Source organism: Belonocnema kinseyi, chromosome 7 (genome assembly GCF_010883055.1).
Source record: "Belonocnema kinseyi isolate 2016_QV_RU_SX_M_011 chromosome 7, B_treatae_v1, whole genome shotgun sequence".
In the NCBI taxonomy this organism is placed as follows: Eukaryota; Metazoa; Arthropoda; class Insecta; order Hymenoptera; family Cynipidae; genus Belonocnema; species Belonocnema kinseyi.
In genome coordinates this window covers 54,295,999-54,306,581 of record NC_046663.1, presented here as the reverse complement: position 1 = coordinate 54,306,581, position 10,583 = coordinate 54,295,999, and the positions used below count along the sequence as shown (strand labels likewise).

The window sequence follows — 10,583 nt, the reverse complement described above, 5'->3', positions numbered from 1 at the left end:
CCCCCCCCCCCCCCACTAATCTTACGCAATTCTTGCAAGATTTTTTTCATGATTTAATTACAGGTCATCTAAAAAGAACGTAAGACGATTAGGGACAAAGAATGTAATTGTTAATTTTTTAAACAAGAAAGGGTTTTCCTTTTAAATCGAAAGCCTCTTGAATTGAACCAAAAAACACGAATTTCTAACAAAATAGGTGAATCCTTAACCAAAAGAGATTCCATTTTTACCAAGTGGTTGAATTTTATCCAAAAAGAGGAAATTTTTATCAAACGAGGTAAATTTTCCAATTCAAAAGACGATTTTTCAACAAGATTTGAACTTTCTACCAAGAAGAATTTTTTAGACAATATTCGTACCTAAAAGTATGAATTTAAATGAATCCAATTAAATTTAAACAACAAAAATGAAAATTTCATAAAATACTTGAATCGCCAACTACGAGTTTTCAGCTCAATCATAAATTGTCAACTTAAAAATAAATTTTTAACTAAAAGTGGAAAAGATAAATTATTGGCTAAAAAATTAATTATTAACTAGATAAATAAACTTTTAATTAAAATAATAAATATTGAAGTAAAAAATTAATTTTTAACGAGTAATAACAACTTTCTAGCAAGTAGTTGAATTTGCTACTAAATCGTTGAAGTTTATTTCGAATTGTTGGATTTTTAAGCTAAAAAAAGATATTTTTTACAAAACATTTAAAATTTCAACCCGAAAATTAAATAAACAAAAAAATATAATTTTCAACTGTAATAGATTAATTTTTAACCAAATTGTTGCATTTTTAATCAAAAAGATTAAATTCATTCAAAAAGAGATCAATTTTGCATTCAAAAATATAAATGTGTAATAAAATAGTTGAAAAAAAGTTCTTAGTCAAGAAAAAAATAAAATAAAATTGTTGAGTTTTAAAGCTAAAAAGACGTATTTTCAATAAATCTGTTAAACATTTAACTAATAAAGAAGACTTTTTAACATAATAATTCAATTTGAGATGAAAAATAAAAATTTTAACTAAAATATATAAATTCTTAAACAAAAATTTAATGGTAGACATTTGAACTGAAATTAATGATCTTTCAACCAAATGTAGTTGAATATCTGATTATGTTCTAATGAAGGAAATAAAATGTTATTATGCCACAAAAATACTAAAATTATTTGTTTTAAATATAATAATATAATATTAATAAATTATAATGATTGAAGTAACAAATCAATCATTTCAAATATTTAAAAATTTTATAATTTATTAATTTTTAAATCTTTATTTATTTTGTTATGTTATATAATATTAATAGATTATTTTCTTATATTTTCAATACATTAATTTCGTTCGCGTTCAAGTGGTAAAACGAGAAGACTAATATATGGGAGTTCAAGTAAAATTAAATTAGATTTTTAATACTTTCGAAATATTAGATTTGAAAACTGGACATTTTGCGTAAAAATATATATTTTAACATACCTTAAAATCATTTAAAATATTTTAAAATATATGAAAATTCTTGAAATCATGAATTAATTTTTTTTACCTTTTCACCCATTATAACATTGAGTATTGAAAAGCTCTCCAAATCGTTAAAATGCTTTGAAATTCTTCAGTTCTTGTGAATAAATTACTTAAAGTATCATTAAAATATTATAAAATTTCCTAAAATTCCGTGAAGTTACATGAAATCTGATGATATTCTTTGAAGTCTCTTAATTTCTTTTTAATCTTTAAAGATCTTCAGAAACTTTAAAACAACCCTAAACTATTTTCAATTCTTCGATATTTTTTGAAAGTTTTTGGAAGTTCTATGAAATTTATAGAGATTCGGGAAGATTCAATCAAATACATTATTGAAAGCTTTTGAAGCCTTAAAATATTCTCTAGCATATTGTAAAATCTTAAAAGTCCTCTGAAATACTTGGCAGCAATTATGTATTTCAAATATCTTACCTCAAACTAATAAGGTTAACAAATGTTAAATGATTTTGCGGATATAGTAGTAATTCCAGAAATTTCAAAATCACTTTGTTTTCATAGATAACATTTTTGTACAGAATGATGAATAAAAAAATACTAATCTAATTATTCCGATATCTTATACTTTAATTTGGGATATAACAGATCGGAACATTTTCTCGAATTGGCTATATAGCAAATAAAAAATCAATCTTTAAAAGTTTAAAACTTGTAAAAAATATTTAAAAGATATTTTTAATCCTAGAATAACACAAAAGAAACTTAAGATTTTATATATTCTTTGTATTTTAAGACTTGTTTAGCATATTACCACCCTCCACTGCTTATTTTGAAGGAATTCAATTAGGAACGGTTCTAACCACGCAGGCGGCAGGAAGCATGATTGCTTTCCAGAAGCACCCGCTATTTCCAATAGATTGTTGTTAGATTGAAACGAGGATTGAAGCCTTTTCTTTATTAAAAAGATGTGTAAAAATGCAAAAAATAGTGTTTAAAAATCTTCAATTTTTACGTCAATGTCTTCAGACTAAATTGAAAAAATCAATTAAACTGACAAAAATTAATATAAAATACAAAGTGTAACAAAATATCAAAATTTATCAATGTTCCGAAAATTTTTTAATTTTATCTTAACTTGGACAATCAAGAGTACCAAATCTTGCATAAAACAAAAAAGTTTATAACAATTCTTATATATTGTATTTTGAAAAATATCCTTAGGCAGTTAGGGTGTCAACATTTTTTGGTATTTTTATGTATGTACGATCATGATTTTATGATGGAAATAAAGGAATACGCATTCTTTTGTTTGATCAAAAGAAATTTTTTTGTATGTATCAATTATTCAGAGATTACCTGCGAATTTCTAAAAATTGATATTTTTTCAACATTTTTAATTTATCAAACTGGATTTTCTAAAAAATACCACTTTTTACATAAGTATTTTTTTGAGATAGATGGTAGTAATATGTGCTTCGTTCCTCCTGAGTGCGGTTCTTAGTAAACCACTGTTCAACATTCAAAAAAATTATTTCTGAAAAATCGGATTTTGACATTTTTCTCGGAAAAAACGAATGAAACCCAAAATTTTAGATAAAATTTACGCATCTAGAAAATGTCTGCAAAAATACCTGCTGCTCTTCTGTAATCTTGCATCATTTATAAGCAAAAATTAAAATAAATATTTAAGAAAATTCTCAAAAATGCTTAAGCTCCCATGAAACTAATAGAATACTTTTCTAGTTTATATAAGCAAAAATTGCAAAAAAATATGACAATTAGTAAAAATTGTAGAACTTTCCAGAAAATCTTCATTATTTGTTTCGTCGAATTTTGAAAACATGAGAGAAAAGATTTTCAGACAAATTCCATTTTTTTCTAATATTTTTAAAACGTTTCTGCTACCATAAAAAATGCATCCTCTCAGCTTTATGTCGGCTAAACCATGTTTGAGAAGGGCTTACCAAGATTCAAACTCAGGAGCTATGTAGTACATATTACCATCTATTTATAACAAACAAACATCTTTTATGTTCAAAACCTTTGAGATATAAATTCTTTTCAGTAAATTCGTATAATTTAAAATGTTTTATTTTTTAAATTGTTAATAATACTTTTTAAAATTCAACCATTTCAATTTTGAATGCAAAATAAAAAAATATGCAAGCGGAAAATAAAAAATTTAGCTTTCACCGTGAAAATTCAGAACTCATTATATAAAAATTCAAAATTGAAAAGATGATTGAAATTCTAAAAATTTGAAGAAGAAAAAACAATTTGGCTACATTTATGATTCCAATGTTTGTAATTGCATAATTTTAAGAATTTCAGCTTAATATTGTCTCTGGTGGTTTGGATCCCACCTTAAAGCTGTAGGTCCCCTTAGAAGAGTACAACTAATAAAAACAGACAATTTTTTTGTTAAAATTTACACATAACAATTTACAATTTTGAATTAGAAAATTATTGAATTCAAAACTAATTATCAAGGGTTTCAATATGAAATTTGTTAATGCTAAAATATTAAATAGGGAAATATTGTCTTCATATATGTAGCAGCAAATTAAAATGATATCTGTTTAAATGCAATATATTGTTTAAAAATGCATTTTTTTTAGTCGACGATTCATAATTTTATTAAAAAATGCATGTATTTTCTGAAAAATTAATCTGGTTCAAAATTTAACTATTTGGTTGAATGAAGTTGTTGCATTTTTTATTGGAAATTCATCATCTTGGTTGAAAGTTAATCTTCTCTGTTGAAAATTTAACTATTTGGTTGAAAGTTGATGTATCTTGTTAAAAATTCGCCCTTGTGGTAGAAAATATTTTTTTTGCAACTGTTTGATTAAAAATTGAGATGTTCAAGTTGAGGATTCAAGTATTTTCTTGAAAATTTTGTCTTCTTGGTTTAATTAAATTATAGAAAACTAGTTTTTTTTTATCTAGGTAATTCAAGAATTTAGGAGAAAATTTAACAGTATGATATAAAATTCAACTGCTTTGTAGACAATTCGTTTTTTTATTTGTTAACAATCATTTTTGTAATGAAAATTTGAATAATCTAATTTTGCTTAAAAATGTATCTTGTTTGTTTAAAAATTTAATTATTTGATTAACAACTTATACCTTTTGGTTAAATATGCAACTATTTGGTTAAAAGTTGTTGTATTTTGTTCAGGAACCATCTTTTTGTAGAAAACTCATCTCTTTTGGTAGAGATGTAATCTTTTAGGATAAAAATGTAACTGATCTTTGTTTGAAAATGAATCTGTTTCTGTTTTGTTTTAATTCAACTGTTTTAGATTTAAAATGAAAATCATTTCTTTTTCATTAAATACCTATCAATACATTGTTTGTTGAGAAATCACCTTTTCTGGATAAAAAATTAATAAGTTGGTTGGGATTTGAAATACACACTTTGTTAATTCATAAGAAACAGTAAGATTTTTCAAACTCCCTCTTCCCGAAAATTGCCTTATGTATTTTTTGGCTGACCCTTAATAAATTAACGAAAAAATTAAGTCCAAAAAATTACGTGTGATGGGGGGGGGGGGATCATGGACCCTGACAAAGGTGGATACATAGTACAACATTTCAGAGAAGAGCTTTGCGTAATTAAAGCACGGCTCCTAAGAAGTTACGTAACCGTGACCGCAACAATAATCGATGCGATGAATGTATTTTTCATTTGTGACTAAAGCGTGAAAATAATCATGTACAACAAAATGACGAATTTTCTGAGACCGATATTGAAAGTACTTGCAAAAAGTATTTTTCACCCGCGTATCATTGTTTTTTTCTCCTCCAACCTTGACAATGATTTTTTTGCGCAATCTCACTGACAATGTCCGGGTTGGAAACCACGAATGAATATCCCTCATGATGTAGAGTCGGCGCACAGAAGCTGAAAATCGTGGAATGTGATTGGACGAAACTTTGGAATTTGGAGCCAATGAAGTTCGGGCGGAAAAAGATGCATCGGGGCAGCATGCAAAAGAGGAACAGTTGGTGCGCGTACTTAAACACGGTTGGAAGTTCCGTTTCTATTTTCCCCCAAACCGCTCGTGATTTGATAAACACACATTTACAGTGTAATAAACTACAAAAATCAGGTAAGAAAGCATACGAACTTCAGTTACGTGTCAATTCTTCGCACATGGACAGATTTGTGTGAATAAAAATAAAATTTATTTTCATAATTTACAATTTATTTAGGAAAATTAAAGTATAGAAAAAAAATATTGATTTTGATTTTCAAAAATTAAAATCTTATTCGTGAATTTCGGGTAATCTTTACTTCATAATCAAATCAAAATTTAAAATGAAAAATGTGCTTGAAAGAATCATGGCTATATTTAAAAGTTCGGGGTTTATATTGTTAAATTATTTAGTTTAAGTGTTTAAATTCGATATCTTTCAATTTCGAACCCCTGAATTTTTTATTAATTCATGAAGATCCTAAAATTTTCAATTTCGAAAGCTTCTAGTTTTATATTTTTACATTAAATTAAAACGTTTAAAAGTTAGAAGTTCAATTTTTCAGAACGTAAAAAGAAACTCATTGGAATTGTATACATTTTTTGTATGTACCATTTTAAGTAGCAAGAGTGAATATGAAATTTTAAATAATGAAACAAATTTCTACTGAAAACAGGTATTCTCTTTTAATGAAGAAAAAATTATTTTTTCGGATTCAACTAAATTAACATTTATTTGTAAAAAGATCAACAACAAAAAATTAGCCGAAACTTATTTAGATTGGATTAAAGTAACAAATCATCATTTTATATTTCCAAGAAAAAATTGGTTCATTTTCGATCATTTTACCATTTTTTATGATTTTCAAACTATCATTACCAATCTACAAAATTTAAAAAAAAATCATGGCTTGCTAATCTAATTTACACTAAATACGTAAGTGACAGGAAAAAACTTTAACTTTTTAAAAATCATTGTGAATCCAGCCGAATCAAAAAACGTAATTTTTATTTCATTAAAAAAATTCCTATGTCCAACAGAAATGTTGATCATTTTCAATAGTATATTCTTACTTACTATTTGAAACTCTACATACACACAAATTTATACTATTTTTGCACTAATAGAGTAAATTAAAAAATGTTTAGTCAGATTCTGTCAGTATTCTTTTTTCTGCCAAAAAAGTCTAGAGCCTGCAAATTCGGTCCGATTATTAATTTCGAATTGTAAATTGAAAAAACATTTTTTTAAATTATTCATTTGATAATTGTAAACGTTTCAGTAACTCCTTAGGTAAACTTTATAATTATCTTGAATTACTATTTTTAAACAAATTTTGTCGCTAAAACTGTTTCGAATTTTCTTCAGATTTAGATTTTCTAAATCGTCTGAATTACTGAAATATTCCAAAGGTAATGTGTTTAATAATATTGAGAACACATAACAATTCAAAATTTTATAAACAGACTAAAGAAACAAATTGGAAATTTTTATCCTTTCGAATTGAAAACAATTTTCTTCACTAAAAACAATTTAATTTATTGAACGAATGATTGCTAGTAACAATGATATATAAAAATTAAACAATAACCATTGTTATAAATAATTATTTTGACAAAATATTTAAGTTTGAGGTTTCTTCAAATTTAAGTGTTATTTAATCGACGGAATGGCTAGGCACATTCCTGATAATTATGTATCTTTAATAATATTGGGTAAAATATTAAACATTAATAAACCATAAAAATAGACAAATTTGATTTTTTCATAAATATTCAAATGTTCATATTTGACAAAATATTATCAAACCTATATTATTTGTAGGAGCACATGCAGCAATTTATACGAAAAAAACAAACTGAAAATACCTGAAATACCTCAAATTTAAATATTTTGCTACAAAAAAATGTTTATAACAATGGTTTTGTTTTAACTTTTCTATTATTTTTGTAATTGAATGCTATAATTATATTAACGAAGCAGTTTTAGCAAAAATATTTTTTTTATAATAACACAATTTTGCAATTTGTGTATCATATTTATTTATAACAATTGTATAAAATAATAAGCAAATTATTTTCATTTCTTGAGTTTCTATGCATTAATTAAAAATAATATTTCGTTTTTCTTGTCTTACAGAATTTAAAAAACTTATATAGTTTTAATAAACTGTTGGCTAATTTTATAACTTCAATGTATTATATATTTTATGAAATTAATTTACCAAAATTTTAATTACTTTGACCTACACTTCAGTCTGTGGTCAAGTTAAGAAAAATGCATCACAGATTAAAATATTATATTACTGTAAATAATGTAAAATTCACCCTCTAAAATGGACAAGTAAAGTTCAACAGATTTGTATACAAATTTATTTATTTAATGAATTTATTACCTAATTTCCTTATTTAACAAAACGTGATAATTTTTTTTTTTAAATCTACATTAAACTCACTTCAAATACGTATTCAGAACCTAAGTGAAACTTAAAAATACGTCTGAGAGACTGTATGTTAAAAATGACTATATAATTACAAATATTACATCTTGTCACACAAAAGGAGTTTCTCCATTATAATTATAAAATTAGTATAATTTTACAAAATACAAATTTAATTAAATGTTTTTAAAAATGGTTAGATTATCATTAAATTGAATATATTTATTTAATCGAAATCTAATTACTGATTAATGTTTTATATATAAATATATTTTTGATAAGAAGAATTCCTGAAATAGAATCAAGAATCACTCTTCCTTCGTCTTCCTTCCTCCCTTCCTTCTTCATTACGTAAATATTTCCATTATAATGAAAATTATGCAAATGGAATATACCCCCCCCCCCCACTAATATCACTTGGTATGGGTGAGTAAAGTTTGAAACAAGGTACTTATTTTTTTAGGAAATTAGATTTCCTTTTCTTTTGGCAATAGATTTTCTTTTTCATTTATAAATGTCAATAAATTTAAAAAAAAAATAGGAGCCAATCAAAAACTCCGTCACGCTATTTTGAACACTTATTCCACCCGTCCACTTTTTCGCCACAGAATACCACACAAAGCTTAAACCCTCCAGAGGGGCGTCAACATTGCGAACCCCCTCTCCCCCTTTCAGATAATACTTGTTTTTCGATTTTATTTGATAAACGCCTAAAATAAAACAAGAGACAGAGGAAATAGGGGATTTTACCCAAAAATAAGAGAGTAAATTCTTTAAAATAAAATTAACATAGTATAAATACCATACTGAAATCCATTTAATCAAAATATATTGCATTTTTAACAAAATAGCTAAATTTTTAACAAACAAGGGAATTAAATTTAGATTAAACCGTTATATATATAATTAAAAATTTGTCATAAGGACAACCGCAGGATTTCGCCGAGAGTGGGTGCTAATCTGGAAAATTGCACCCGTTCCCAGCGAAATCGCGGTTAAATTTCAGCCACAACCACGTCTCACGACCGTGAGATAGGTGGTTACAGTCTGTAACGGAATCAATACGACGATCCAGCAAAAGCCTCGTGTATCCTAAGAACACGGAGCGACCCTAGGACTACCGCCTTCTTCATTTTTTCCGCAAGTGTTTTGGCATATTGTTGACACGCAAGGATGCTTTTTAGGCCATTAGCGAATGAAAGCTTGGCACCTCCAAGAGCGCCGATGATAAGGACGATTAGTTTATCAGAATATTCCGGGTTTAATCGTTGCAACTCCCATATAAGGTCTCGATACCTCTCTTTCTTTTCATTCTCCTTGGCTATGATGCTTTTGTCAGCTGGTGGCGAAAATTCGATAACAAACATGGCTCGCTTCTCGAAGTCAAGAAGAACCATGTCAGGCCTCGAGTGAGCAACAGAAACAATTGTCGAGAATATAAAGTTCCAGTATATGCGGCACTTCCCATTCTCGACAATTGACTCGATTTCCCTAGGAGCATTTAGAGGGGCGATATTAAGGTTAATGCCGTAAGAGTGACAGAGATGATAATAAAGCAATCTTAGTGCCGCATTGTACCTTTGAATGTAGGTCGTTCCCGCGTGAGTTGGACATCTAGATTGTATGTGAGCTAAATGCTCAGCGTGTGCATGGCACGCCCTGCAGCTATCATCAGGAACGTCTTGACTCAAAATGTGGCAACGGTATGTTAAGGTGGAAATTATACAATCTTGGCATGCAAAAATGAAACCCTCCGTATCAGACTTCAATCCGGGCGATTTAAGAAAAGCAAACGTTAGCTCACAAGACATTAACTGATCCTTCACATTTCTGTGGAAGATACCGTGCATCCTCTTATCGAGGAACTGTTCACGAAAGCTTTTCTCTTGTACTTTCTTAATCCGGGCTTTCAGGAGTGAGTACTCGAGATAGATAAGATTTTATGGATTTTACTCACCCCTAATAATGAAGTTAAGTCCGAGTGTTTCAGCAGCCTCCTCCGCTGCTTTGTACAGAAACGCTCCTTTGCCCACTTCTTCGTGATTCCTGACTATTTTAAGAAGAGGGTCTCTTCAATTTGCAACTCTATGTGCTGTATCCAGAATAATCCTGTTGTGAAGACATTCAAGAATCAACATTCCGCAACCACCTTGACGGCGTGAGATGTAAAATAGCGGAACGGAAGACTTAAGATGCATGCCTTTGTTCACGTTTAATTTCACCTTTCTTGTCCCGATATCAAGGGATCCGAGCTCGTTCTTCGTCCATGGAACTACTCCAAATGAATAGAGTACAACCGGGACGGCAGGCATGTTCGTTGCAGATACTTTGTTCCTCGCTGACAGTTCAGAAAACCAAATTTGCCGGATGAGACGTTTGTATCTGCTTCGGAGAGTATCCTTTACAGATGTAACATTCTGAATGCGGCTGTGTGGCACGCCCAGGTATGTATAAGTCTCTCCAGCGCAAAGGTGTCGTATAGCGCTTCTATCAACGAGCTCGGGATCTTCAGGGATGCCATTAATTTTTCAGATGAGATAGTAAATCTAGTTTTCCAAAGCGGCATCAATCTCTCTATGCACCTAACTTATTTGCGGATGAACCTTTAAGATTTCCAAAAGACAGATGATAAGTCTATGGAAGGTCGAATCGAAAGCTTTCCGATAATCAATCCAGGCCATCGAT

At 28.3% G+C, this 10,583-nt stretch overlaps 1 protein-coding gene across 1 annotated transcript in view; it reads left to right on the top strand.

The window, feature by feature from the left end:
* Positions 1-5,508: 5,508 nt before the first annotated feature.
* LOC117177180 (PDF receptor) overlaps positions 5,509-10,583 on the top strand; it is a 130,595-nt gene continuing 125,520 nt past the window's right edge. The window contains exon 1 of the mRNA XM_033367693.1: positions 5,509-5,592. The gene's annotated coding sequence lies outside the window, so the exon portion shown is untranslated. The remainder of the gene's footprint in view (positions 5,593-10,583) is intronic.